The following is a 5,198-nucleotide window of genomic DNA, read 5'->3' as shown; positions in this document are numbered from 1 at the left end:
CTACAGAGTGAGTTTCAGAGTTACACAGAGAACCCTGTCTCCAAAAAACAAAACAAACAAATAAAAAATTCTTATAAGTTTCAGGGAATAGACTACCAGCTACCAGGACCATGGGTCTAAAGTATCAATTTTGTACCTAGGAAAAAGATTTCCCCCTAAACCCCTTAACTTTACCTTCTGCCCTTTATGTATATATATGTTCTGGCAGATTTCCAGTCAAAGACTTCAAACTGCACCTTTTTTCTTTCTTTCTTTTTTTTTTTTTTTTTGCCCCAGAAGGTCCTGCAGGGTGGACAGCAAGTGAAACAGTCTGCTGTTCCCATACTTGGCCAGCATTCTAACCTTTTGGGCCCCCAAGAATGCCCCATGTCAACAGAAAGTAGTCATAGATGATTCTGTCATCCCTTATCATCATTTATTATCAACAAAAGTTTGGGATGTTAAGTTTCAAACTCAGGACAGATTGCTGAGGTGCCTACTTAATTCCAAAGTGGACCTGGCCTCCAAGTTCTCCCAGCACCCCTTAGTCCCTACCCTGAACTCTCCCGCCCAGAGGCTCTTCCCTGTGTAATCCAGACATTTTGGTTACCTGCCCCTTTGGCCCCTTTGGTCTCCTGGCTGCTGTACCTGGTTCCCCTTTCTCCCTTTCCCTCCCTGTCTCCCCACATGGCCCACGTCAGGTCTACTCTGGACTCTCCCAGATGTGTGGCCTACGTCAGGTCTACTCTGGACTCTCCCAGATGTTCCTGCCCCTGCCTCTGGCTATGTTTTCTCACATATAATAAACTCCCTCCTCTAAGCAGTCATGTCCTTTCTTTTTTATTTCTTCTCTTATCATTCAAACATTCCACCCATTCTTCCTCAAAGAAATAAAAAGACGTATTTACAAAGCGTTACTGTCAGGTAAAGAGGAGCTAGAAGTGTTGGGAGGTAGAAGAGGGCAGGTTTCTAAGGGCTGAATCGGAGCTATCACCAGGCTAAGCAAGGGCATTAAGCATCCTAACACTTAAGCAGTGGAACTCCCTGTGCTAAAAGTGACACATTCTTCTTGCTTTACAGCCAGAGACCCTGCTGCTTCCCTACCTGACACTGTATGTGCAAAAAGTTTGTTTTTCTCTTTTTTTTTAAGAAGAAAAGCAGTCCCATTTTTATGTTTATCAGATAAAGCAAATTTGCAGGCTAAGCCTACAATTCTCCAGTGTCGGACTCCAGCCTGATCTTACTCTTGTTCCAGCAAATGGCAGCAGGTCATGCAGATGGAGACCGCCTTCGAGACTGGAGGGCAGTGGGCATCTCAGAACAACTCATCTTGTTCAGAGGAGACCCGGCTGGAAGGAGGGGTTAGTTATCTCTTATAATCTGCTTAAAACTATCTTGGGACATCAACCTTTTGCAGTAAGGAAACAGAGCAGTGAATAAGCAATCTTCTTTACCCTTTGGTTTCGGCAGTGCTCTCCCTGACTAGCAATAAGCCTCGTGAGTGGGCCTTCCCTAGCCCTGTTCTGAGCCCACTAGGGCCGCCCGCTGCTGGGGTGTGGAACTCAGCCCAGTCTCCTACTATGATCAGGTCACTCATCTGAGTGTCTAGCGAAGCCCCTGCCAGGAAGCATTAAGCTTGAGAACAAAGCCTTTTCTCAGCTCTCAGTACAGATAAAGCACCGCTGCTGCACCAGAACAACAGACACTCTGATATTTTCACATCAACTGTAACAACCTCCAAGACAGAACCTTTCTTTGTCCTTCCAACGCCAGGAATAGGTAAGCATCTCCCCTCTAAGGTCACTTTCCCAGCAGGGCTGGGAGCTTGTCTTGCCTTCCTCCATTTTCTCCGTGGAGGTACTCAGAATAAAGTTCACACTTCCTCTTAGCCTGGCTTTGACTGGATCATCTGGGCTTTGGAGACAAATAAGCTTGGGTCAATACCCTGACTCAGTCACATGCCTGCCTTTGGTCACGTAGCCCAGAGCCTGTTGGTTCTGCTGAAAAGAGTATTCCACAGATTGACCGATTCTTGCCAACTTTGGTTTTTGGTGTTTGCTGACCTCCTGAAGGTAACCAGGATACGTGAGGCTTCTGAGGAAGCTGTCCAGATCCGAAACTTTGTGCTTCTTTTTGTTATGAGTATGATTGCTTTGAAAAATATGATAGCCTTCTGCAGATATTAAAATTCTGCTTTGATCAGTTTTGCAAAGTGTTATTTTAGTTGATTTCTATTTCACCTAAGAAACGCAGTTTTGTCCTGATGGCATTTATCTTATTCTGCACAATGCTGATATCTGCATTTGAAATTTCCCTTGATCTTCAGAACATGGTGATCAATTTCACCTTTTTAAATAAACCGTTTGGCTTTACTTTCAATATTTTAACTTTTTTTTTTTTTTTTGGTTTTTCATACCAGGCTGGCCTCGAACTCACAGAAATCTGCCTGCTTCTGCCTCCCAAGTGCTGGGATTAAAGGTGTGCACCACTACTGCCCGGCCTTTCTTTGTTTCTTGTTAAATTTTGTTGTCAGTTCTATATTGTTTCCTGAAAGAAAAAAAAAAAACATAGTTGACTAGGGACGGGGAATGAGTTTCAGTGAATAAAGCGAGATGCAGACCGTGTCAAATGGGGGGAAGGCGAATCAAATAAATCCCAAGAGAACTCCAAATGGAGTATTTTAAGGTTTTTCTTTATTAAAAGGGAACTCACGAATCACAGCGAGGAAATAGGAATGGGGTCGGACATTCAGGTGTGGCTTGCAGGAAGAAGAGACGGAGCAGGGTGGGTACTCAAAAGCCATGCCTCAACCTGGTCCAGCCTCTCAAAGGCCATTGGCTGAAGGAGGTTCCCCATCAAAGGCGCTTGCCATGTAAGCACGCAGACCAGAATTTGGATCCCCAGCAGTCATAAAAGCCAGGTAGGTGTGATGACTCACCTGTAAACCCAGGACTCAGGGGTCAGACTAGTCCAAGCTTAGGTGAGAGACGCCGCCTCAAAAATAAAGCAGAAAGCGATCAAGGGAGACACCTTTTATAATTGTGTGGGCCTGTCACCTGGGTATCCTGTCCCTTTAAGAGACAAGCTCCGCCCATTCACAATCTTCCCCTTCCCAGCTAGGCAAACTGCTCTGGCAGGTCAGTTCTCTTCCTCTCTCTCTCTGTCCAATCTTCTCCAGAGGCAGCTTCTGTCTTCTCCTCCTCCTCCCCCTTTCCTCTTTCCTCTCTTTTTCTGCCCAATACCCACTAAATAAACTCTATACCCAAGCTCTCTCTGCATGGTTTATCCATCTGTCTCCTCCCTGCCTTGGCCTATCCCACCACAGTGGGACCTGCCAGGGTCACCCATGCCACCAAAAATCATAACAACACCTACCTGGGTCAGTCTCTGGCTTCCATACACGTGTACACATTTGTGCATATATGTGCACCTGAACACACGTGTTCACACAGGTAAATGCACATACATATATGGGTGTATATTGCACACTTTTATACAAAAGAATAAATTCTTTAAAAATTTCCTTTTCACTTCCTTAGATACATTGAAATAGCTTAGATACCTTCTAAGCTTAAGACCTGACTACATCACACATTTTCAATAATACTTAAAAAGACACAGTTCAAAATGCACTTAAAGTCCCACTAAATGTTCTTCTTAATTCATAGATTTATGAATGTGTTTCTTGTCTCAAATACTTAGGGGATTTAAGCATTGTATCATATATTTATCTGAAATTTATCTCTCGTTTTTCTCTTTCTTTCTTTCTTTCTTTCTTTCTTTCTTTCTTTCTTTCTTTTTTTGGTGTGTGTGTGTGTGTGGCAGGATCTCAGGTAGCACAGGCTAGTCTCAAACTCACCAAAAAACGACTGTGAGCTTCTAATCCTCCTGCCTCTCCCTCCCTGTGTTCAGTTATTTCTGTGCTGGGGGTAAATCACAAGAGCAGGCTAGACCAGTTCCTACCGGATAATGGGCATCCCCATGAATTTACCTTAAGTTTAGTCAAAAAACATGATCTAGAATATTCCACATGATAGATCAATCTTTACTTCTTAGTAATACATCCATACTACACATACGTATATGTATACATACATACATGCACACACATACATAAATGCATATATACATACATGCATAACACATACATAATATATGCATGCGCACACACAATACATGCATGCATACACAATGTTGCATAATGTACACATAAATATACATGCATATATACATGCATGCATACACATACATGCATTCATACTTACATGAGTAGTTCAGATTTTTCTGTTTTCAGAGTTCCATAGGTCAAGTAGACTACTTTTGTTAATTACATTATTTGAATTTCTTACTAAATTTGATGGTTTTTTCTAACTGTCTGGGCTAAAATTTGTTTCCTGTATGGTGAAGGTGCATTAAAACTCACAGGGGCTGGTTGGCACAGTATTTGCCTGGTGTGTGATAAGCCTTGGGTTCCGTTCCCAGGATTTCAGGAACAGTTGGAAAATAGACATTTTATTATTTTATTTTCCTCTTAAACTGACCCTTTGACCTCTGACGTTTTTGTCCTTTGTCCCCACAAAGGCTCCCAGGGTTCAAGACCCTCTTCCTTGGGTAGACTCCTGTCTGTGTGTGTTTTCATCCCTCCCTTAGAAGCGGCACATACTGCCACATGTAGCGTTTATAAACACCATGCGTCAGAGTGTCTGCTGAGCATCATCTCTGGGCTGCTATGGACCCTCAGACTACAGCACGGCAGCATTTCCACTGCACTCTAAACGCAGGGCAGGCACACTTGAGTCAGGGTACCACATTTATTTTATTAGAGCCTTCCCTGTAACATGCCTACTAGATAATATGACTTATCCCTACGGGCCACCAGAAGAAGTAGGGTAAAAATTCAAGCTTAATACAAAGTTCATAATCTTACATTCCTTACAGGCAAATCATTTTGGAATTATATACACATATATGTATCGTACATGTGATGCAGAGATATGATTTCTGGCCAGATAGAAACCACGATATGCAGGCTTGACTTCCAGGCAATCAGATAATACATATTTTTTCTTTTCCATTTGTTATCTGCCCACCGAAGAGAATTACTCTGAAAGAACACATACAGGAGAAGAGTCACGTGCAGAGCTAGCCAGGTTAAACCATGCAGCAAATACACTATATATAGTGTTCTGCCTGCATGTATGCCTGCAGGCCAGGAGAGG

The 5,198-nt window shown here is 43.0% G+C and overlaps 1 protein-coding gene across 1 annotated transcript in view; it reads right to left on the bottom strand.

The window, feature by feature from the left end:
• Positions 1 to 4,834: 4,834 nt before the first annotated feature.
• Positions 4,835 to 5,198, bottom strand: part of Adam2 (ADAM metallopeptidase domain 2) — a 50,004-nt gene continuing 49,640 nt past the window's right edge. Inside the window, exon 21 of the mRNA XM_005355494.2 lies at positions 4,835 to 5,083. The gene's annotated coding sequence lies outside the window, so the exon portion shown is untranslated. The remainder of the gene's footprint in view (positions 5,084 to 5,198) is intronic.

Source organism: Microtus ochrogaster, chromosome 17, assembly GCF_000317375.1.
Source record: "Microtus ochrogaster isolate Prairie Vole_2 chromosome 17, MicOch1.0, whole genome shotgun sequence".
NCBI classification, from domain to species: domain Eukaryota; kingdom Metazoa; phylum Chordata; class Mammalia; order Rodentia; family Cricetidae; genus Microtus; species Microtus ochrogaster.
Note: the sequence above shows the minus strand (reverse complement) of the source record. Positions and strands in the feature narration are given on the sequence as shown.